The sequence below is a fragment of the Pipistrellus kuhlii genome, unplaced genomic scaffold, assembly GCF_014108245.1.
Source record: "Pipistrellus kuhlii isolate mPipKuh1 unplaced genomic scaffold, mPipKuh1.p scaffold_m20_p_41, whole genome shotgun sequence".
Classification (NCBI taxonomy): domain Eukaryota; kingdom Metazoa; phylum Chordata; class Mammalia; order Chiroptera; family Vespertilionidae; genus Pipistrellus; species Pipistrellus kuhlii.
This window is the reverse complement of record NW_023425542.1, coordinates 2943611-2967592: the sequence shown is the minus strand read 5'-3', so window position 1 is coordinate 2967592 and position 23982 is coordinate 2943611. Positions and strand designations below refer to the sequence as shown.

The 23982-nt window shown below is 55.2% G+C and overlaps 1 long non-coding RNA gene across 2 annotated transcripts in view; it reads left to right on the top strand.

Annotated features, from left to right (window-relative positions):
- Positions 1–2413: 2413 nt before the first annotated feature.
- Positions 2414–23982, top strand: part of LOC118704202 — a 36871-nt gene continuing 15302 nt past the window's right edge. For both annotated transcript variants that reach the window (XR_004983324.2, XR_006739841.1), the window contains exons 1-6: positions 2414–2561; positions 5200–5304; positions 5511–6194; positions 7786–11390; positions 11477–11573; positions 18758–18827. This is a non-coding gene — a long non-coding RNA (uncharacterized LOC118704202). The remainder of the gene's footprint in view (positions 2562–5199; positions 5305–5510; positions 6195–7785; positions 11391–11476; positions 11574–18757; positions 18828–23982) is intronic.

Genomic DNA, 23982 nt, shown 5'->3' with positions numbered 1-23982 from the left:
CTTTTGTCAGAAACACATCGTTTCCAGGGTCCTTTGGCTTGGCCTGTCAGTTCAGACCCTGAAAAAGAGGAGCAGGGTTTTACTGGGAACCTCAGAGCAGCAGGCAAGGAGCCAGAGAGCGCAGAAAAAGAAAAAAAAAAGCAAAAAGCAAAAAAAAAAAAAAAAAGCAGAGAGGCTGACTTGGCGCTGGGAGGCCCCGCTTTCCCTTGTGGGGCCCAGCCTGTTGGACAGAGATGCGCATTGCATGTCTGGAGTTTCTCCTTCCACTGGGCGTCCCTGAGGCACCCCAACCCAGGCTGGGGGCTCCACCCAGAGAGTCAGCTCCTGATCTTGGGGGCTGCGGAACTCATGCCAGGAGGCCCTGCCTCTAAGACAGGCTCCTGGGACCCCGAGGGCGTGACGACGGACGCTCTCCCGTGGCTGCCTGGGCCCCCACACTGGCCCCCCACGCGTGGGGGGCGAGCTGGAGCCCCCGTGACAATGCAAGCCCCTCTCCTCTGCCCGGGAAGGCTAGCAACTCAGCCTGCTGGCGCCTGATTGGCCGAGCGGGCTTGGCGACGGGCGCTCCTGGCCGCTGATTGGCCCGGGCCGCTCGGGCTGTTTCCTAGCTATGAAGACCGTGGCTAATAAACGTTCTCCTGTGGACGGGGATGCTCGCAGCCATGATTTTTTGAGGCTTTCTTGACGTCCCTGGTTGCTGCGGGCCCTCCTGTTGGGGGGCTCCCGAATCTGGGGCGCCGTGCACGCTCCCCGAACTATCAGTGGGGTGTTCTTGTCTCCCGTACAGTATCTGACAAGTTGGGGCGCCCCCCTCCACCCCCCGCCGTGAGCCCCAAAAGCCCACTTTGTCCCAGGAGCCCGTGGATCTGTGCCCGAGCCCGGGATGCGGGGTCTCTCGTGGCCTGGTGGCCCCTGGTCGCCGCCCCTGTCACCAGCCGTTGCTTTTCCAAACAGCCGTGCCCCTAAATCTCAGCCCCAGGACACCCCCGTCTGTGCAACAGCCGCCCCGGAGGACCGCGGGGCCTGGGAGGGGTGCGGTGGGGTGGGGGGCGCTCTCTGAAGCTGCTCCCCACCCATTCCGGGACGGGCGGGGGCGGGGGCCGCTGTTCCAACCCGATCCCTCCGCGGGGCCCCCCTCCCACGCCCCCCTTAGGGACCCATCACTCACGCTCACCCCTCTTCTGTCACCAGGCGCTCCCGTCCTTGCCCTCCCGGCTGGCACCCACCTGTCACCCTAAGATAGATCCTTAGTCCCTTTCAACAGCGTTCTGACCTTTGCGGGAGGACATTTGATTGACGGCCCTGCCCGCGGGGCCCCTCGATGTCCGGCCGAGCTGCCGCCGAGCGCCGCGGCCACCTGTTCGGGATCGGATCTCCGGTGCCAGGTCCCGGCGCGGGGCGTGCGAGCCCTGCTCTGCGGCAACATGTGTCCCTGCCCGTCTCCCGGGGCGGTGCAGGGAGGGGGGGGGGGGCTGCTGTCTGCCAAAGTGAACGTGTGGGCATGTCATCTCGAATTTTTTTGGGGGGTTACCCCATTTATTTTGGGGGGGTTACCCCATTCATCTCCAGGTGGGACACAGACCTCGGAAAGTACTGTCCCCAGAGGGACAAAGCTCCCTGCTTCGAATCCTCATTACAATCCCGTTACTTAGGGGGGGGGGGGGGGGGGACGACGACCGCCTTGCGAACGTGGAGAAATGTGCCCCCTAGCAGAGGACCGGGTACTGCAGGTTCTGGGTACGCGGGCTGTAAAGCGGCAGAGCCTCGACTCAAAACCCGTTTTTCCCCCTCTTTTAGGCTTATTTTATTTTATATTTTATCTTATTTTATCTTATCATCTTATCTTATTTTATTTTTCTGAGTCGAAGGCGCCGCGTCTAGCGTTCCGTGCCTAAGGGGACCCATCGGAACCGGGTGGGTGGGCTGACAGGCGCCGATGTCCATTCGGGAATCGGTCATCGTGCCCGGGGTTTTATTTTCCAGGACAAATCTGCGGACAGCATCTTTTTCTTCCCCGGAGATGCCTCCTCTCACGGAGGTTCCGAAAAAGCCAGGTGCATTGCCCCGCTACCCCTGGAGCACCCCGCTTTCACCCTCTGCCCACCCGAGAATAAAAAAAGAGAATAATACCCTTGGTCCACCCTCATCTCAGAAAATAAAAATGGTGCCCACCCATGGCCCCGGTGGCGATCGGGGGGCTCGCGAAGGGGAAAAAAAGGAAAAACCACCGTGAGCCTTGGGTGTTGGTCATGGCGGCGAGGGGCACTGCGGCAGAATTTTTTCCTCCCTTCTTTGCTGCAATCTGGGTGCGGCCGGAGCAATTTGTCATCGCATCTGGGGGGCTCATTTTTCCAGCCAATCGCTCTCGGAGAAATGAGCGCATTGCAGCAGAATGCGCTGACGTCAGAGACCACCCCTCCTGCGCCTCCATATAAACCCCACCCAGCCGGCCCCTAGCGCAGACGGCGACGAGCGGGCTGGAGCGCGCCTGGCCTCCGCGGGCCTGGGCCGCCGCTCCCCCGAAGACTCCGGGGCGCCCACGCGAGAACCTCCCCAGCCAGGTGAGTCGTGGGCCATCCTTGGCGGAAAGGATGTGCAAAATCAGAGCCTTACACCCTCCATCCGTGTCCCGCCATCCGGGCCGGCCGCTGTCCTCCTGGACACGCCGAAGGACACGGCCGCCGGGACCTGCTCCCGAAGGTGGCCACCGCGCCCGGTCCCGAGCATCGGCCACCCAACGCTGTCAGGAAGGGGAATCTCGAGGCACATTTTTTTTTTTTGGGGGTGATCAGGGCCCCATTTTTTTTCGTCCAGCTCATGAAGGTTAGGGAGGGAGGAGGGGACTGAAATGAAGAGGAGAGGGAGGAATCGGACCCATACCGATGTCAGAATCCCGTGTCCCGTAGTCACCGGGGTCCAAAAACCCCGATTTTTCTGTCTTGAAAGCTCCCGTGAGCACCCCCGAGGGTGGGAGATATGGCGGCCGACGCATTCTGCATGCCCCGCGGATTAGGGGGGAAAAGCACCCGAAGGAAAAGGCCTCCCCCCGGTTTCTGGGGAGCATGTTGGTGGCCGGTGGGTGTGAGGAGTCGAGGTTCTTGCCCGGGAGGGGTTCCCGATGCAAACGCACAGATTTTAGTGCAGGGCCCGCTTTGGTGCAAAAAAAAAAAAAAAAAAAAAAGAAAGAAAAAAAGGGTAAAATTTCTAACGGAAATCATGTGGTTTTTTCGCCCCGATAAACCTCCTTGGTAACGGTAGAGAGAGATGGCGCCCAAGTGAAAACCTGACCGAAGCCCCCCGGTGGTCCGTTCTGCAGGAAGGCGGGCGGAGGGAGGGCCGTGTAACGGGGGGCACTGGCGGAGTAAGAAAAAAAAGGGGTGGGGGTCTGGCGTGGAGAGAAGGCTGTGTCTTTGGTCTGGGAAGCAAGAGGGGAGAGAGAGAAAAAAAAAACACGGAAAAGGGGGTGTGTTTGGGAGGTCTGGGTTGCGGGGGGGTCCGGGGGTGCTTTCGGCATTGCGCGGATGGTCTCTGGAAGGTTCTGACGTGTTGCAGGCTTTTGATTTTTGCTAAAGTCGCCGTTTGCTGTTTCCTTTGTCCCTGTCAAGCCCCCCCAATGCCGCCCCCTCCCCACTCAGGGATGGCGGGCTGTATGTGAGTGTGTGTGAGAGTGTGTGTGTATGTGTGTGTGCATGCGTGTGTGTGTGGGGGGGCGCTAGCGGGTTGCTACGTGGCAGGTTTCTGGAATGTTTCCTCGGCGGCCGCCAGAGGGCGCTGGCGGCACTGCGGAATTTTGGGGGGCGGGGTGGGGAGGGGAGGTGGCCTTTGTTCTTCTGCTGGAGGGGGTCAGGCGTGAGGTTTTTTCTGGAGAATTCTGCATTCATTATACCTACGTGGGCGATGTTTTAAGATTCCCGTAAAACGGCCGCCGGGAGGAGACGCCCCGATCCACGCGCGCTGCTGGCGTGCCTCGGGGGTCGTGGAAATGCGTGGACGCGGATTCGTTTATTGCATTTGGTATTTTTTTTCTTTTTCGGTTTGAGGATCTCGGGAAAGGTGTGGCTCCTTTGAGCGGGATGAAGAGGCCATGCAGTTGTCCATAAGGCGCCATGGTGCGGGGTCTTGGGATTCTTGCGGGGGAGACGGGAGGCGAGATGGGGAGGGGGGCAGTGGGTGGTTTGGACGCGTTTCGGTGGTTCTGGCCGCCTTTATATTATTCTGTAGCAATACCATATTTTTTTTGTGTCCAGAGACCGCTGAAATGAGTGAGAGTGTTGTATCGAGAAGCGGGTCTTTTACGTTTTAATTCGTTTAATTGGACCTACGGAAGGTCGGGGCGAAGCTTTCTGCGTTTTTACTTATTAAAGGTGGAATTGTGTTCTGGAAAGACCCTTTTGGCGAGTGTTTTCTTGGTATCCTCATGCCTTTTTTTGGTGACCCCCCCACTGCAGCGGGAGTGAGGGTGCTGCCGCATGCCTACAGGTGGATTCTGGCTGGTGATGGCGCGCCTGCGTTTTAGGGGAGTTAGCGGTCTTGTTGGTGAGCTGGGGTGGGCTGCAGTGCCCACCCTCCCAGCCTGAGACCTGTTGGCGCGCTCCCGCCCATCCTGTGCCAGCTGTTGCCCTGGCAGCTGCGGGCCAGGGAGGGGAGGGGCGAGAGTCGCCCTCCGCAGGTGGCTGTGCTCTTGGGCTCTGGAGCTGACTGTGCGCCCCCTAGCGGTCCGCGCCTGCAAATGGTCTCAGCCCGCCAAACCGGGCTGGAGTTTGCGCATGCGCACACAGTTAACACTTGTGTCCTGTCAATCAAGTCCTCCTTACCCCCTCCCACTTCTCTCCCTCCTCCCCTCCCACTTCTCTCCCTCCTCCCCTCCCACTTCTCTCCCTCCTCCCCCTCCCATTTCTGCTCTCCTTCCTCCCCCTCCCATTTCTCCCGCCTCTCTGACCCCTCCCATTTCTCCCCTTTCCCCTCCCCTCCCCTTTCCCTCATCTCCCCCCCTTTACCCCTCCTCTCTCTGATTCCTTCCTCCCTCTGTACCCCTCCCACCTCCCTCCTCACTCCTCCCTCTTCACCCCTCCCTCCTCCTTTCTCTTCCACTCCCCCCTCCTTTCCCTCCGACTGCCCCCTCCCTCTCTCTGCTGTTCCCTCGCTGGCCATTAGAGGTCATCAAGATGGATTCTAACCTGGCCCCCTCCCACGCCATAGGTTCTCTCTTCAGGGATGACATCACCATTCACCTCCTCGTCTTCAAGGACCACCTGTGGATGCCCAGCTGATGCCAAGGTGTTCACTGCTCATCTCCACCGAATGGTATGCAACTCCTCATGGCGGTTTATGTACAACATGGTGGCCAAGTCCACCCTGCCCCCCTCCTCCCACTACCCCCAGACCCACAAGCAATTAGACAATTTTAACTTTTAACTAATTAGTTTTAGTTATAATTAACTAATTTAAATTTTAATTAATACATCGAATTGGGCTTTTACGTGATTCTTTTAACCTTTGATCAATTGCAGAAGACATCAGGAGCAGCCATTTTTGGATCCCACCCGCACACCAAGCAGCCCCTGACCGAGACCCCCCAGGACCAGGACCACTGAGGCCCAAGAGGACCAGAACGGACCAACCAGCTGCTCCTCTGGGCGAAAGACTTAGTCCAATGCCCTAGTGAGGGGGCATTGGGCGTTAACCCCTGACCTCGGCTATGCTTGTGCCTATTGCTTACGAATACTTTCCTGTAAGTCTTTGCTTGTGTTAATGCGCCAGCGACCTGGAGTGTTCCCCTTCCCAAGGAGGTGTCAGCGTTTCTCCGCTGACCCTATTGTTGCCCGGACGATGTCCTGAATTAGAAGGATCCCTTTGGGAACTTCTCAGGAGGGGGACCTGGGCCACGGGCTCCGCCAGCCTCTCCCTGGTAATTCCAAAGCCGTGGTGGGCTTGTGGAATGCGCATGAGCTCTGACGTCATGGGCGTCCCTGCCCTGTTTTTTTTTTGGGGGAACAGCATGAGAAGAGCAGCCTCCTAGGGCCGTTGTGAGTATTAAATGAGCCAAATTCGCCGGGCGCAGAGGGGTGTTCAGCCAACGTTTGTTGAAAGTCTGGCAGGTCAGCCCCTCCTCACCAGTGTCACTTGTCTTAACGTCTCTTGTTTATTTTCCCGCAGCGCTCCGACAGCCCCTGCCCGCGGGGTCTGCGGCACAGGTAGGGCGCCGCCAGGAAGGGTGACGGGCCGACCCGGACAGGACCATCCGTTGTGCAGGCAGTCATTTGCAGAGCACTTTCATGTGATCTTTGAACATGTTATTTCCATGTCAGACACATAGGTGATGACCATTTACAGATAAGAATGAATTTGGTCTTGACTTGAGTCACTGTGTAAAGGCGGGTGAGGGTTGAACCGCCCCTTCTAGGGGACAGGGTTTGTTCCCATTTACAGCGAGGGCACTGAGGCTGGAGGGACGTTAAGTATGTTGTCCTCCTGCTGGCAAGGCGAGGGGTCCGAGTTGGACCCTGGGTGACATTGTAGCTACCTCTGAGCCCCCTGGCCCGGAGTTTAGATGAAGAGCTCTTGATTTCTAATCAAACATTTGAGAGCGGGATGGTCTGCTTGAAATCCCGGCTGCCTAAGGTGGTCTTGGGGGGGCGGTCTGGGGTGGCTCCAATGCTGCTACCATGTGCTGGCTGCACCTCCATAATGGGGTGACCTTTCACAAGTTACACTTAACTTCTCCAGGTCTCAGTTCCTTTCACGGCCTAAATGAGGATTAAAAAAATAAATAAATAAAACCCCCCACCAGCCTTTATCTACCACACTCGTGCTTTTGAAGACCAAATGATGTAACGGCTAGGAAAGTGCTTTGTAAATTGCTGTGACAATTAAGGTCCTTAACACTCTGGATTGTTCGCATGCTCTCATAACCGGGCTAGCACCCAGTAGGTGCTGCGAGTGTGTGCGCTCCGTAAGTAAATTTCAAAATGAATAGAAACAGAATTAGTTCGACAAACCTTTGCTGAACACCGACAAACATGCCCAGCACCCCAGGCCTGGTACGTGACCCAGAGATGATGCAAACAGCCTCTCAGAAGCTAATTGGGGTCCTCGTTTGACCAGCACTTTTTTTTTCGTCCCCTTTTAAGCCACGCAGTTTTGTCCAGACAAGACAAAACCAGTCCAGGCCGCTTTGAGGAGCCCGGCGCAGGGTGGACAATGGCTCCCGGGCCTCTGAAAGGGCCTGATTGGATTATACGGCAAATGGAGGCGGAAGGGTGGCTCCGAAGGTGACGAATGAAGGGGGCGGAGCCCCGCCTGAGTTAATCTGGGCTATTAGGGGGCACCCCTTTGTCTTCCGGAGGCTTTTGCCACCGCTTTGGACATCCTTTTCATGTAAGGACGCATAATTTGTGGTCAGAGAAATCCAGGCCCCAGTGAGATTTGAGTGGGCTGTGAGCTCAGGCCTCCCACTCCCAGTGGACATGGACGTCTTTCGGCATTTGCCGATTCATTTGAAACTCACAACTCCCTGTCCCGATCCGGGGCTGGCCTCGGGCCTCCCAGGGGACTGAGGCTGTCAAGGGGCCCTAAAGATTGGGGTTTTCACCCCATTTGCACCCCCCTTGCCTCTTGCGATGTAAACGAAGAGGTGTCCTCTGCACTGGTCACTCCCGTCTCACCTCCAGCCTCCTCCCATGATCCCCTCCAACTTCCTCGCTGCTCTCTCCGCAGCCTGGGCCTCCGGCTCCTCCTGTCCGCCTGTCTGGCCACTACCATCTCTCTCTCTCTTTCCTTTCGCAGCCAAGCTTCTCCAAAGGCCTGTCTCCACTTGCTGTCTTCCTTCCTCACCTCCAATTTCCTCTCCAGCCCACTGCTTCCCGCCTTCTCCACTCCGCCGAGCGGCCTCCGACTTAAGGTAATGAGTTTTCTGTAGCTCACACCTGGACAGCTCCAGCTCACAGGCACACGGACACATTTCCAGGCTTCCTCCTGACACGCACTCCCTCTAGACACCACAGGGGCACACCCTTTCTTGTAAGACCTCACGTAGCCAGAGCCCCGGGCTTCTGGAACTTGCCTCTCACCCATCTCCCCTTGGGGTTGAGTCCTGGCTAACCCACCTCGTTAGTTAAGCTGAGTTCCCACGGTAGGTTAGTTTCTCCAAGCCACTTTTTCTCAGTTGCAAAATAGGATCAATCATGTTCACCTGGCAGGTCCGGAGAGAACCGTCTCGCAGGTAAGAACCAGACTCTCTCTCGGAGGGACTTGAAATAAGCTCATGAAAGTATTGGTGAGAAAATTCAATTAGAGTCACCATCAGATTTTCTTACAGGTAGCGTTCTCATGGGGAGGACCACAGAGAGAAGAGGTGGAGGGGAAGGGGGAGGAGAGAGAGGTGGGTGGGGAGAGAAAGAAAAGAATGAGAAAAGGCCCCAAAGACAATGCAAGCAGGGAAGGGGACTTAGAAAATATTAACACGGACGGAAAGCACATCCAGGGGAGGGTTTCCTGCAGGGTCGGGGTTGGGCTAAAATAAACAGGAAAAGGGTTTTAAATGAATGGTCCCAGTAGCACGTCCCAGGAAGCTTTCAAATCAAATTGCCCCGTTTTTGGGGGTTTTAACTCCTATCGAGTTTAACCTCTTTTACCCGCCTTCATCCCGGCTGAACCCCCCCCCCCCCGGCCCCTTTGCTGGTGATTAAGTCCTGAAGGTACACATGGCCTTACAGAGAACTGAATGGCCAACAGGAAGGGCCCTGCCCCTCCCCCAGCCGTGTTTTTCAGTCTCCTTGCACTTTCCGCCCTTTTCCCCTAATGAACACGGGCCTGGGCTTGGACCTTGTCAAGGAAGAGGCTGCGGACGCTAATGAGGGAGCTGCTGGGCTCCAGGGTTCCTCCGAGGGGGCCTTCTTTGTCTGAGGAGGAAAAACACTCTGATTATCGTAATGAGGTGGACCGGCGTCTGCAGGGCAGAGGCGAGGGTCCCAGAGGCGAGGGTCCCTGGTAATTTCGGGGGCCGGGGCCCAGTTTTCCTTTGCTCCTCGTTGAAGCCTTGGCAAGGCCCATGGAGCTGGGCAGACCGTGGAAGGAGGCGGCTGTGGGGACAGGCCTGCTTTCCAGAAAGTTCCTTTGTTGGGCCCGGCGGGCAGATCAGCTGCACGGGGCCGGGGCTGCCTGCCTGCGGGATTCACTCTCAGAGGACGACACTGGGGTGCAGGGCTCCCACTCCCAGCATGCACCTCACTGGTTTCAGCATCCACCAGACAAGAAAAGCATGCCACGTCCCAGGTGTAGGACCCGTGGGATTCACACAAAGGCACCCCCTCCCCCGGGAGGGCATGGTTTGGGGTTAACATGTTGGACCCATTTTAATTAGTAGAAAACGTTCCCCTCTTCCCAAGTTAGCAAAACCAGCTCTCCTCTAGCCCCCCAATCAAAAGGGGGAGGCCCTGCCTTAGAGGTGACCCACGAGGGGGACAGAATAGAACTAGAGGAAAAGAGTAGAACAATTTCTGGTGTTTCTACGGGAGAGGATACATTTTAAATAGAGAGGGAAATAATCTAGAGGACTCTTCCCACCTCAAATTCATACTGGTCATTCACACGCGAGCCCAAGGTCACCAGTAGTTCAGCCTTGGCGCACCTGAGGAGGGGTGGGAGGCATTGGTTGGCCAGGATCTTGGGGGTTTGTGTTATTCCTGGAGCCCCCGACTACCTGGCCCTCGGGGAAACTGGCTCCCACATCCCCTCCTGGCCAACTGGTCTTCGGCTTTTCACCAGCAAGGGGGTCCGAGCTCATGGCTCCCTTGAGCGTAGGGGGCCAGTGGGACCCTTCGTCCCACTCTTCCAGCTCAGAGGTCTTGGGTGACTCTCTGGGTTGACCCTTGACCTCCAGAGCCCACTCTTGCATCCATCCTTCAGTCAGCCTTGGCGGAAACTAGAGGATGAGTAGGATCTAGAGATGCTCCGCCTTCTCCAGCTGTTCTCCGCTCTGTTTTCTGTTTTCACTTGTTCCCACCTCTGTTCTTCACGCCCCCTTCTCTCCTCCCTCCCTTCTGCCCTCCCCCCCCCCCCCCCCGCCACTCCCTAACCCAGTGTTCTGGGGGCGTGCCCTAGGCCAGCCCACATCTCCTTTGGGTGTCCCAGCACCCGCCTGGCATACGTGGGGCTCGGTAAAAGTATGTGGGATGTCGGTTTAGCTTGGGCAGGTGAGTCAATGAAGGGCCTCGGCTGTGCTAGCGGAGTCGCAGGGACGCTAGGAGGTCACGTCTAGATCCAAAGGGCGGAGAGCGGATTTCGATTTAGGGGGAGGCGGGCACCCCAGCTTGAGCAGGGGCCTTGCCAGTCTTGCCCCTTCATTCACTCACGCGGCCAACCCTTCATCCAACAGTTGATCGTTGCTGAGTTAGCCCATCGCCCGGCTGGTCCTAGCACCCGCCACGATAGCCGGTCCCTTGATGGCCTCTGCCCTCGGGAGGGCGAGCCGGGGGGTGTCACTGCCAAGGGCGGCCGTTGGCCTACCATACTGGCATCGAGACAGCTCTGTAGAAGGCAGGACAGGGGGACTGTGCGAGGGGCTGGCCTGGTTTGCCGTTGGGCCACGTGGCCGGTAACCTTGACGTAGCCAGCCCCTCCTGCCCTCTCTGCCGCCCCCGTTCAGCCAGTAGCTGAATGCACCCCGGAATGTGGTATGTGTACCCTTGGGCTCTGGCCACATGGTCTCCCTCTTGAGTTGGGGGTCCCTGAGCTGGACCCCTCCCTCCGTGATACCTGCCTCCAGCCTGGAGCTAACTCTAGCTCCTTTCTTTGGCTGGGAACCTCCAGGGAGCTCCGCAGGCGCTGCCTCTGCTTGGCTGCCTACCTGTTTGCTCTACCTGGCGGCTCCTCCCCTGCTCTGTTGCCCACTTGAGTTCTGCTTTGCCCCTTCTCTGTGCCTGCCTCCCCCTGTGGGCCTCGGCTGCTCGCCCCCTGACTTACATGGTAGCTACCTGCCCCTGCTGCTCCGCCACCCACCTTTCACCTCTGGCCCCGCTGCTGGGGTCCAGACACCCCTCCGCCCAAGGAGCCATTTCTGCCCCCTGCTGCCCAGGTTGCTAACAGGCCCCCAGAGCCTATGGGACAAGCCCCTGCTGGCATGCTACCTCCCGCAAACATCCTCAAATGCCCACTCCCCTTTGCCTGGCTGCCCAGGGTCTGCCTGACCTTCAGTCCTGTCTCCTTCCCTCACTGCTCCCTTGTTGTACCCAAGCAGGTGTCCCCATGGCCCGCCCCGCCCCAGGGAGTCCCTGGCCCTGCTCCCCTCACGCCACCCCGAGTCTGCAGTTGGTTTGGGAGCTGCCACCCAGGCCTTTGGTTTTTCCCATGGCCGCTCATTCTCACGAGCCACCTTGAGACCCAGACTTCTGGTGAGACGGGGCTCTGCCTCTTCTTGAGGTGTGGCTTTTCTGGGGGGCTGGCCTCGCTGTATTCTAACTTCCTGTCTCTCCCCAAGGTTGACCCAGGGCCGGGTCAGCTGAAGACCTGACGGAGGAGCCCCCGAGGACAGCGCCCTGGACCAAGCCCTCCTTCCCAACATTCTCCGTCCTGGGGTGAGTGTTTTGCTTTTTTTCAAACACCACGATTGCATTAAGTCCACCTCACATTTAGGTACACATTTAGCTTGGGGGGCTGGGGGGTCACTACCTTCTACTCCAACTCGGGGCCTGGGGACCTGGCTGCTGCCTGGAGCCCCACCAAACCAGCGTGAGATGTGGCCGCCCTGGATGACCGGACGCTGTGGGCCCCCCTGCACGGTAAGTGAGGCGTCCAGCTCTGGCCTGGGCCCCGAGAAGAGCACTGGCATGGGTCAGGCACATAATAGGCCCTCACAAACCTCACTGAGCATGTCCATGAGATGAATACGGTGCATCTGCTCTCTCGAGCTCCCCCCCCCCCCCCCCCCACACACACACTTTGGGAGACGGGGCAGGAGGAATGCCTGTCTGCTCCGCAGCTCGAAAAACATTTCTGCCCCATGCCATGGCAACCCTGTCCCTGGGAGAAGGCCGGCCCCTCGCCCACGAGGCTTTGATAATGATAATGTCCTTTCATCAGACGGTGGTTTTGAGCGAGGTCTTCCCTTGGCCTCTTTCCCTTCCCCCGAACTGGCAGCGGGACGGGGATGTTTGTGCTTGTTTACACACAATCAGCGATGGTGGGCAAGGAGGAGAAAGCGGGTTGCAGCCACACACCAGCCCTGGCGTCACCCCATTTCTCTGCGGTTCACCCGCTCCTGCCGCCCGGGCGCTCAGGGTGGGGTCCCTCGGCGGCGGTGGAGACGAGATCATCCTTCAGGCCCAGAGGGTCCACGTGTGTGTCCTGGGAGGCCCCACACCACGGTGGGGACAGCTGAGCAAGGTGACAGGAGGAGAAGAGGCTTCTGGGGCCCTGGTGGCCACGTTCAGGAGAGGGGGAAGCCTGAGTCCCATGGGTGGGGGGAGCCTGGGGGTTTTCGGCCCAGTGGGGCCGTCCTGGTGACGGCTGAGCTGTTGGGTGAAGGATGAGGGAGACCTGTAGGCCGGGGAGAATCTGATTCCGTCCCCCAGATGCCAACACTCCCTCCTATTTGAGATGGGTCCTTGGGGTGCCATGCAGCACCCACAATCCCCGAATGCTTTTTTTTTTTTTTTGAGGGCATTTTCAGAGCAGCTCCTTCCTTCCCAGCCCCGCCTCCTCACCCCAGTGGAAACGGGGTGCGGATATTGAAATAAAACCCATCCGTGCAGGCAGAGAGGGGCGGGGCTGAGGGCTGCGGGCATGGGCACTGCTGCCGTGTGTGCTAGCTCTCGCTCCTCGGGGAGCCCGCAGGCTGGAGAGAGGTGGGGTGTGTGTGTGCCCAGGGCTAAGCCCCAGGAAGACGTGCCCTGTGATATTTACCCCGAGGCTGGCATTTGCCAAGCCACCTGCAGACACGGGGCTGAGGAAGGCGGGCTGGGTGGGAACTTTACACAGAACCCCCCTGGGGGCTCATCCGGAGCTTATCCCAGAGATCCGTGGAGCTGGGCTTCTAGACTCTTCCTTAGGGCTATCCAGGTCTCCTTCAAGGTGGGCTGAGCCAAGGGGCAGAGTCAAGATGAGAGCAAGTGCCCAGCCAGCTCCAGACTTTGGCCCTTACCCTGCTCCGTAGTTTGGGGTGATCAGGCTTTGGGCCTACCTGCATTTCAGGTACCCTTGAGAATGGTCAATTCCGGGCACATACACATTTTGGGGTTTGTGTGGCATAAAAACAAAATAGGTAATAATAGGTCAAATTCTCAGTTAGAGAAGTTGGACCTGTTGAATGGCAGCCTCCGGGGTCTCCGCCCTTGTGCCCCCCCTGACTCTTGATGCAAACCCCAAATGCTTTTCCAAGCACCTTTCTCCAAGCAACGTCCAAACCCGGCAAGGCTGAGGGCCGCTCGATGCACATGCTCCTTATTCACTCATGAACATGCCGAAACATAGATGTGGTTTTTACGTGCCGTCTGACTTCCAGAGAGAAAAGACGAATCTGTCCATCTCTGACGAGCTTGCTAATGAATTTTTCCTTGAAAACAGGAAGATGGCTTTGCCTAGAACTTGCACACTTTCCCTTGGAAAGGCAACAGGAAGGTGGGCTTCCACAGCACTGACCCGAGTTCAGGTCCCATAGGTTACAGGGCCGGGGCCGATGTAGAAACCAGCAGTGTCGGCTCAGGGTTTCCGAGTCAGGAAAGGTATGCAGGAGGGCAGCCCTCCACGGTCCTCTCTGGTCCCCAGGCACTGCAGCAGGACAGGAAGGACAGGGAGAGGGGGTCCCCGGTTCCTTTGGGCCCAATAGAGGTGGGGGGACCCCCTACTTTTGCCAAGGCAAGCTGCCCCATCCCTAAGAGGCGCCTCGTGGAGGTGCCCAGACACCCTGCAATTTCCAGCGCCTCCCGGGTGCCTTGTAGACACTCGGACTCCTATCCCAGACTCCCCTGGACAGCGGGCCATTGTTGGGGAGCTCAGGGTGGTTAGAAAGCCTCTGGACATGTGTCTAATTGTCTCCCGGGCCTCCTGCCCGCCCGCGTCCTCGCTGGGCACGGGGATCCGGGAGCGGAGCAGGTGCTGGGTGGCTGAGGCCAGGGTGGCCCCACCTTGGGGGGGATGTGTGTGAGAGAGGAGTTAATTAAGGGAGAGGATGGCGGAGGGTATAGACGTGACTCTCTTAATTGCTCTCCAATTTCTTTGGGCTTAGAAAAAAAAATCCAGATGGAGACTCGGTAAATCCCCCACCCCGGGGGTCGGGGCCGGGGAAGGCTCCCCACCACCCCGCTTGGCGCCGTGAATAGGGCCTTTGGCAGGGGCTTAAGGAGGAGACTCTTAGCCGGGGAGCTCCTGGGGCCGGTGCAGCCGGAACAAAGGCGCGGGCAGAAAGGAATGTGGGGGAGCCGCGGAGCACAGCCACCTGGGGTAATTGGGAGGGCTGAGTGCAGATGAGTTTTCCCAGTCCCTGAATGCATTCTTTCAATAGAAGGTGCCTTTTCTTCGGATGAAAAGACGAAAACCTCAATTACCTTCCCCCAGGAGGAGGAGGAGGAGGAGGAGGAGGAGGAGGAGGAGGGTGTGGGAGTGTGTGTGTGTCCCCTCTGCCCCTGCGCCCCTGTGTGTGTGTGTCTTCGGAGACGCAGACAAGGGGCCACACAAAGGCGTGCTTAGCCAGCCATGCCGGCCGCGTGACCCCGGCCCTGCCCGCGCTCCGCATTCTAGGGCTTTCCCTTTGCGAGTTTCTCAGGAGGAAGAATCCCATAAACAAGAATTTGATCAAACTGGGCCCGATGCCCGAGGGACAGCCAGGGAGACAGAACGGGGCCAAGGACAGAGCTCCGGGATGGAAAGTTGGGGAGGAGGACAGTCCGGGGGCCAGAGGCTGACCGCATGTCCCGCTGCCGCCTGCCCAGGGTGGAGAGAGTCCTTCCTACCAGGCTAAGAAGTTGGGGCTGGGGGCCTGGGGACCCATGGAACTCTGCTGGGGATCAGGAAAGATGGGGGAGCGTCAGCAGGGACCCCGGGAGCAGGGACAGCCCGGAACAAGGGGGCCTGTTGAGATGGAGGGAAAACTGAGCCACCATTGCCCCAGACTGCCCCGAGGGCTGGGGTCCCCTCCCTTGAGACCAGAATAAAGTCCCTGCAAGAGTCCCCGGTCTCAGTCTTGGCTGGTGTCTATGTGACCACTGGCTTAGGGGCCTCAGTTTTCCCATCTGTCAAGTGAGGCAGTGGTCTGTCAGGTATGCATAACCCTTGAGGCAGAGGGAGGAGCCCGGGCACCAGTATTGGCCAGGCCAGGTTCTATTTTACCAGAGGAGGAGGGGGCAGAGGTGCCAAGTGTCCAGAATGGGGTCCCCACAAGTCTCCTAGCCGGGCACTGGGATGAAGGCACACCCCTGCTACTTGGGACTGGCCAGGGGTCCGAGGAGAGCTTCTTGGGACCCAGGGTCCTGCAGTAGCCCTCGGAGGCCTTTAGGACGCCTGGTTCCAGCCTATGCATAGCACTAGCTCTAGTGGGCCCCTGTCTCCAGCCCTCTGGGACTCAGTGTTCCCATCTGTGAAATGGGCCGGTGCCTAGACACCATGATCTGAATGCCCCTGTTGCTTTGGGACCCATCCAGCTTCCTCTGTGGTCCTCTGTGGCCTGTTGGTTTGTTTTTGCTGGGTCTTTAGCATCAGGGGCTGAGATCATGGGTCCATGACCTTCCAAGAGGTGTACTGTAGGGACACGTGAACCAGAGCCCAGGTGGCAGGCCTGGCTGCAAACCTGTTGGCACCGCTGGCTCCGCTTGACCAGCCTGGCCAGTGGGGCTGCAGCCAGCAGCCGGCCTCCGGTCATCTCCTCGTGAACACAGAGCTAACCATGCCCACGCCCCGCACTAGCTCCCAGGGACTGTGTCCTGTGGACACTTTTCCAAACTCTGTGGGCGCCGGCCAGTTCCGGGAAACCTCTGGGCAGTGGAGCGGTCCCTGTGTAAGGAGATCGGCGCCCCGCTGCAGCCCCAGGAGGGAGGGCGCGGCGGCCACACCTCCCCTGTGGCTCCCCCTGTGCCTTCGGGTCACGAGACCCCTTGGCAACACACGACACCCCAGTTCCGAGCACTTCCAGAAGGAGCTGCCGGGGTGGCAAGTTCTGGAAAAGCGATCAGCAGCCGGCCCTGTGCCGCCGCCGCCCGCCCGCCCGCCTCAGCCCCGGCTTTGCAAACATTCCCAGCCGTCTCTTTGTGCTTCAGTGGGCGCTAATAAGCAGCTCCGAGGCCTCGGTCAGGCTGCACCCGGCGGTACCAGGGTGGGCTGCGGCTTTGTTTGGTGACCTTGGTTACGACAATACCTGCGAGCTGAAACAAGGAATCAAAAAATTGCCAGCTTCAATTAGACCAGCAGACCGCCTTCCCAAGGCTGCCTCTGCCATTCTATCCATTAACGGTGCCCATTCGCCAAATAGGCCCTAATTCTCTCTAATTGCCCACTCCTGGAGCAAAGAGCGAAATTCCAGGAAGAGGCATATGTAAACATCCTTCACCGCCCGCCAAGGCGAGCGAGGCGGCCGAGGGGGCCGGCGACAGAGGGAGAGGGGACCGGATTTCAAAAGATGTTCCAATTACCGCTCTCATTTCTGTAAATGGGCCCGTAATGCACGGGGCCCTGGCCCTCACAAAGGTCCAGGAAATGAGTTCGGCACAGACCCGAGTCGCAGTGCGGGCTCTAACCATCCAATTATTTGTCCCCAAAGACGGGTCAGATCACTTAGGTTCTGTGTACCTCCGGGAGAGAGCAAGTTTAGAAATCTTGGAATGCTGGACTGGAATGTTCTAACCCCATTAAGCCGGGGAGGGGGAGGGGGGGGTCCTGGGTGGGTCTGGAGCTCAGCACCCCCCTTTGTAAGGTCTCCCAGCACCAGTGTGTGACAGTGGCCCCTCTGCACCCCGTAAGGGGAACTTGAGTTTTCCTGTGGCCCCAGACACTGGCTCTCCTTTGACATTTGCTAAGATGACAGCCCACGGTCATGTTGTTAGGACAACACTCAAATCCGGGGCTGCGTCTTCCCAGGGATCTGCACACAAGTTCCCCCGGGGCAACCAAGAACTCGGGGCGCAGGGTCCCCCACTCCCAGCAGACGGGTCCCATTAAACTACCTAAGAGACCAGAACAATCCCCAAAATGTTTCCCTGCTCCTATCCCGGGGCCGTGGCCGTGGCCGTGGCCAGTCCCGCTGCAGTTTCAGGCTCCGGAGTCCCTTTGTCCTCTTAGGGTCCTGAGGGTGGTGACAGGGCCACCGCAGGTGTCTCAGGCTCCTGGGGAGGGCTGGGCACATCTCAGGGGGTAGGTACCCCCACAAATGGAGGTCCCGGGACCCTGTGGTAACCAGTCTGCCCTCGGCCACTCACGAGCTGCCACTGCTTCATCAGCACTTATTTTTAAAAGTCTGTTTTTTGGATAGAAAGCAACCACTTAGGGAAAAACAGTGCTTGGCAAGCTCAAGGCCAGGGAAGGAGGTTGGAGGAGGAGGGTTTAGAGGTCAAAGGTGCGTCCCCAGTGCCCCGTACAGGTGTGGGGAGCCCCAGGGAGTGAGGCAGCGGGGGATGGAGAGGCAAAGGCAGCAGGGGGGACCCCAAGAGCCCCCATCAGGGCAGGGGAGTGGGCGAGAGCCCTTTCCTTGGGGTTCCCTGGAGGGCCAGGGCAGCCTGCGCCCTCTCATTCTCTCCCCAGCCTCTGCTCCGCCCTCTCCCCTACCTTCCTGTTCAAGCCTCAGCCATGGCAGACCACCTGCTGGCCACGCCTCCTTACCTTCACTAGATCTACTACATGTGTGTTCAAAACCCACTCACTTAAACATGTGTCATGAAGAGACTATTTCTTCTGAGTAGTCTTAGGGTTACAGAAAAAGTCAGTGGTGAAACCAAAGAACTCTCCTTTCACCCCCACGCCCCCCATTTCCCCTGGCATGAGCGTCCTGCCTTAGGGTGGCCGCTTGTTACAGTCCAGGAGCCAATATGCGGTTGGCTCTCTGGATCCATGGGCTCTGCGTCCATGAATTCAACCCAGCATGGACTGGGAATATTTGGGAAAAGAGTCACGTTGCTGCTGACAAGGTGTGTTGTGTCGTGAGGCCTCCCGAGGCTGCTGGCTGCCTCTGTACTCAACACACACAGGCTTTTTCTTGTCGCCATTCCCCAAACAACCCTTTCTAACAACTCCTTACATGGCGTTTACACGGTATGAGGCGTGACAGGCAACCAGAGGTGATTTCCAGTCTGCGGGAGGGAGTGCAGGGGAGACACGCCAACACTGCAGCCCTGTAGGTAACACTGCCTGCTAAAGACTGCATGACCCTTAGTGTCCCCCACAGCCCACGTCTCTGTGTCATCCTGGGCCAGCTGCTCTGCGGGCCACCTGCCCTCTCTCTGAGCACACACTGAGGGCCGCCGTGCCCTTCCAGCCAGGCAGAATGCCCTTCCAGGGATCCAGCTCAGCTCTCGTTTGCGCAGGGGCCCTGCACTTCTGGGTTTCACAAAACAGAACGTAGCACACGGGTAGCACCCAGCGTAGGAGCCGTGTTCCATGCTGTCCCCTGCCCTCCTCTCCGTCGGTGGCTGAAGCTGGGGTAGGGAGCTTGGCAGGTGGGTGAGGGCATGACCCAGGGGATGGAAAAGAGATAGATGCTGGGCGTCTCCAGTTCCCTGCTAGCCAGGCTCTGGGGAGTCCCTGCCCCATTCCGTGTGTGACTAGTGCCTTGTGTCTCCAGACGAAGCCATCGCCCGGAACTCGTCGTGGGACCTCGGATGAGCGCCCCCGCATCCTCTACCCGGAAAACCGTAAGTTCCCGAGAGCGCCGCGCACACACACCTGTGGCCTGGACGTGGAGGATGGGGGGCCGCCCCTGCACACCGCCGGGCGTGCCCTGTGGGGGGGGCTGCCGAGCACAGGGAGGTGGGTGCCCAGCTGGCGAGTGGGATGAGGACCTCAGGGGGCTCAAGTTCTAAGGCAGGCCCTCCAGCCTCCCGGGTGGTGGCAGAGAATTCTATATGCAGCCTCGGGGGCCAGACCCTAAAAGAATCCCTTTCAGCCCCGAGATGAATGGCCCTTTCATTACCCAGGGCCCCCTTGGCCCCCGTGCTGCGGGCCAGCCCACGGTGGCAGCGCCCCTTTGAGCGGGGGCCTTTGCGGGCCGCTGAAAGCGCCCGGGCCCAGGGACCCGCCTTTCAGACGGGCTTGCAGCCCCCGGTGACCCCGCTCGCCCCCTCGAAATTGTCTGGGAAACCGAATGGGCAGATTTTTCTGTCTTCACGGTGTGCCGCTAAACCTCCAAGTTCTCCATTGTGGAGAACCGAGACACCCGGCCACGGCAATGGCTCATTCCTTTTGTGCTCGCCTTGAAAGGCCAAAATATTGTTATATTGCTGCACACAAAGCTGCCTGTTTACAAATGAACTTCGTATCTGTGTTTCCCACCGGGGAGACCGTGTAGGACGTGTGTGTGTCTCTCTCTGTGTACCCCCCCCGGGGCCCTCAAACTGCTTTCTCATGGGGATAGCCATTCACAGGGCCCGGGGGAAGTGACTGGGGGGCACGAACTTTGCCTGTACCTGTGCCTGCTTTTGCCATGTGAATGTGTTAAGGGGTTGTGCACACCTTGGTCTCGGTGGTTAAGTTGGTAAGGAAAAAAAACAAAAGGTCCTAAGATATGGTGATTTTATTGGTTCGATGAAGGAATTAATAAATAAATGGGTAAAAAAAGCGACCAGCCAGATGAGAGTGTATGCTGAACAAGATCCAATGCGATGCCTGGAGATCAATATGTAAGTCAATAAAATACTGAATCAATGTGTAAATAAGGCCGCACACAAACTGGTATCAGGTCATCATGGACCAAGGAATATGTGTCATTCAAATATAGAGCAAATATAAACTTGTTCAACAAAAGAATAAAAGGTACATAAAGGAAAAAAGTAAGAAATGCATAAACCAATGGTGACTGTCCTGTATTATATTGTGTAAAAGCTTGCTAAGGGGGTGGACTTTATGTAAAGAGTTCTTATCAGAAATGGGGAAAATACATAAAAGGGTGAGAGGGAACTTTTCACGGTGGTGGACAGGTTGTAGTGCTGGTTTCCCAGTGCAAACTTACCTCCAGATTCTGATGTGCATGCGTACATTTATTGTGCAGCTCTTTGTCAAAAAAGTAAAAATTAAAGAGAAAATTACTGTGGAAAACCCCACAAACCAGCAGTGAGGATCTGAGACCCATCCAGGGGGGAAAGATGCCAGAGAGGAAGGACAGGGGATGGAAAGGGAGAAAGAAAATGGCAGGGAGCAAAATAAAACAAAGAAAAGGAAGAAATATAACTTCTAAAAACTAGGAGATGAGTAAATATATAAGGAGGACTATGTCGGGCTATTTTAATCTGATTAATTCTAGTAGGTGCTCCTGGCATAGAAAAAATAAACAACAGGGAAAGTTAAAAGAATAGTTAAAGAGGAAAGAGTATTCAGGGGACCAAAGATGAGAAATAACTTTAACCAAAAGGTTTTTTTTTTGTTTTGTTTTGTTTTTTAACTCTGAGCACATATAAGTAAATAAATACTGAAATGAAAGAAAACCAAAGAGAAGAGAGAAATAGAATGGCTGAGTGAGCAGTGAGCTACCCGGCTCTGGCTTGGGAATGTGGTGCGAGGGGCTTGGAGTCCTCAGTCCCTGGGAGCTGAGGGTGTCTGTTGCATGAAATGATGAAAGAACAAGGGGCTAAATAAAACATCTACATGCAGGTCCAGAAAGAGGGAAGAAAAATAGGTACAGAAGTATATTAATGGGTGTATTGACGCTAAGAGGAGAGCTAAAAGACTAGTCCCGAACCAAGGGTTAGGGTGAATCAAAGTCTAAAACTGCAGCACTGTCAATAAAATAATAAGCATGTAAGCAAACAAGTGGAGGAGACTCTAAGGAAACAAAGGTGGGGTGGGGGAGGCATGGCCATACACTTCTGATGAGAGGTTGGTTGTGTGTGTGTGTGATGAATTCCCTCTGGACAGAAGCTCCAGGAGAATAAAAGAAGTCAAGTGAGAAAGAGGGGATAGAGACAGCTCTAACAAAGATATAGGAAGAACAAGCGGGTAGATCCTCAGGAGAGGGTTAGGCTAGGACTGGTAATGAGGGGCCCTCACAAATTGGTCCAGATCTGAGCCCCCCATTCACTAGAACAGGAGTAAATACCTAATGAAAAGAAAGAAAACAGGAAGGAAGAATGAATGGGTGAGTGGTTGAAGGAAGCACAGAAGGAATTAATGAGGCTGGAGCTGTGTGGGCCATGGTGGGTGTTTGCAGGTGGCATTGGGATTTAGCTGGCCATGGCAGCTGAGCTCCAAGAATGAAAGAAAGAAAGGAAGAGTGAAAGGGAGGAATAATGAGTGTTGGAGAGAAATGTAAAAAGAAGGTAATTAGGTAACAAATAAATACATACGTATAGAAGAGAGAGCCATTCTTGGAATAAGAATGAGGGTGCGTGAACCAAACACTGATTAATTCACATCTGTGCTTCTGACATGGGCAGCCACCCACCCAGGAAACAGTTCAAAGCTGACACATGAGGGAGGACCACCGTGAGGCCAGGGAGGGAGGACCCATTGACCACAGATTATCATGAGGCCAATTAGCTGCATCTGTCATCCCAAAGCGGAAAAACAACCGTTTAGGGAGAAAGACTAAATGGATGCACGAAGGCATGAATGAGGGAAAGAATGAGGGAAAAGATTTGCATTGACTGATGAGGAGGGGGTTGCAGAGGGGGTTAGGGTTCAGCCAAGCCCTGGTGCCTCGTCTCCAAAAGAATGAAAGGCAGCAAGAAAGAAAGAATGAAAGACTGGTAGGAAAACCAATTAAGATGGGGAAAAAAATCAACATAAACAAAAGAAGTAAGAAAGATAATAAGTAAGTAGGCCGAACAACTACATGTATGAGAGAGAGGACTGGTTTAACACTGATCTTCCACATTAATTCAAATTCTGTGGCCCCGAAGTTTATAAATAATAAAAACAATATCATGCATAAAAGACACAGTGAAGAAATCTATGTGTTCCAGGAGAGAGCAAGAAAAAGAGTTTGAAAATAAAAGGAAAGACTGGGAGAAAAAAATATGTAGGAAAAGAAATTAAAATAGACTTATGGTGAGGGGGAAGGCACTTGCTAGATAAGTATTTAAATATAATGAACAAATATTCATTAAATATAATTAGTAATAAAAAGTGAGTTTCCGCAGTAAAAACAAAACAAAACAAAACAAAACAAAAAAAAACCAAAATAAACAAAACCCAAGTGGCTAAAAAGAAAGAAGGAATTAGCAGAGGAATGTCTGTGTGAATAAATGAATAAGAAATGATGATCTGAGAAAGCAGGGAATGCGAGGCATAGACAATGCCTCCATTATGACAAGATGAATATAAGCAATAAAAACATTAAGTGAATATATATGTAGATATGTATGTATACACACACACACATATGAGAGAGAGGGGGGGGCCATGCTAGAACAAATAAATGAGACAATATCTTGATCCCCAAATGATGACTGATTGAAAGCTGGGCTCTTGATGTGATTCAATAAACCCTAAAGCAAAGCACCAGTACAGGAAATTAACAAGCAAAAGGGCGGCCCCGGACAGGTGCCGAGAAGGCTCCAGGAACCACAGATGATGGTTAATCCAATTCTGGGCACCTGAGGCCCCTAGATAAAACGATAAATATTGAAATAAAGGAGTGACAGGAAGGATGAACAGATAGCTGAGCGGCTGCCTTAGAAACGGCTGTGCCAGCAGCAGCCAGGTTAGTGCTGCACGTGGGATGGATACTCATGTCACTCTAGGGAGCATTTCACCTGTGTTCCCTAAACATGAACAGATGTAAGAAAAAAGCATCAGAGTTAAAGAGACAAGGGAAGCAAGATGAAATTAAGTGAAAAAGAAGGGAAACCCCCCCCCCCCCCACACACAAGACAAAAAAACCCCTGTAAAAAGGTAACATAGGAGGGTCTCAAACAGAAAAGCCTGTTGGGGCTGGTAATGTGTCATTGTTAGTCCTCAAGATGGAGGAGCTCATCCAATCCTATGTCCAGGGCAAGGAAAAATGAGAAAAAAAAAAGAAAAAAAAGAAAAGAATGAATAAACAAACCGAAGTGATAAATGGCTAGTTAAGAGGTTGTCTGAACAGGGATTGTAATTGGTTTACATACACACTCCTTAAGTAGAAAAACACATTACACCTTTCAAAAAAATAAATGAAAAATGGAGGAAACAGTGGCCAGAAAAAAACCCCAAAAAACAAAAAACAAAACATACACAAGAAACACACAACCCCCCAAAAACCAAAACACACCAGCCACTGCAGTAAAATATATGCACTCGAGGTATATAAATAAAATAATAAATACTGAATGTAAAAAGTGACTAAATGCAGGGAAGAAAAATTGCGAGGGAAAATAAATACATGCGCCAGTGAGGTTCTTTTCACACATGGGGTTTTGACTGATGCAATTCCACAGGAGAATGAATGAATGAGTGAGTGAATGAATGAATGAATGAGGGTTGGAGTTGCATAGACCAAGGATGAGGATATTGCATGTAGGACTCTGGTGCATCCTATGCACCTGAGTTTATAAGAATGAGAGAATGTATAGGAAAGTGAGAGGAAGGGAGAAAGATGGCTTTTGGGAATAAATACAAAAATATAATGAGGAATAAAAATTATACGTTAATGAATAAAGAGGACTTGTGAAAGGAGGGCTTATGAACTAAGGGCTGTGATTCATTTAAAGCTGTGCTTCTGAAGTCCATAAATAAAATAATCTAATGTGATTTGATTCAAATGAGTGAATGAATGAGTGACTGAAGGAGGAAACAGGAAGGGAGGGAGGGGATAGGAAGAAGGAAGGGAGGAGGGAACTTCCTTCCTGTTTCGGGCTTCCTGTGACCTAGAAGAAG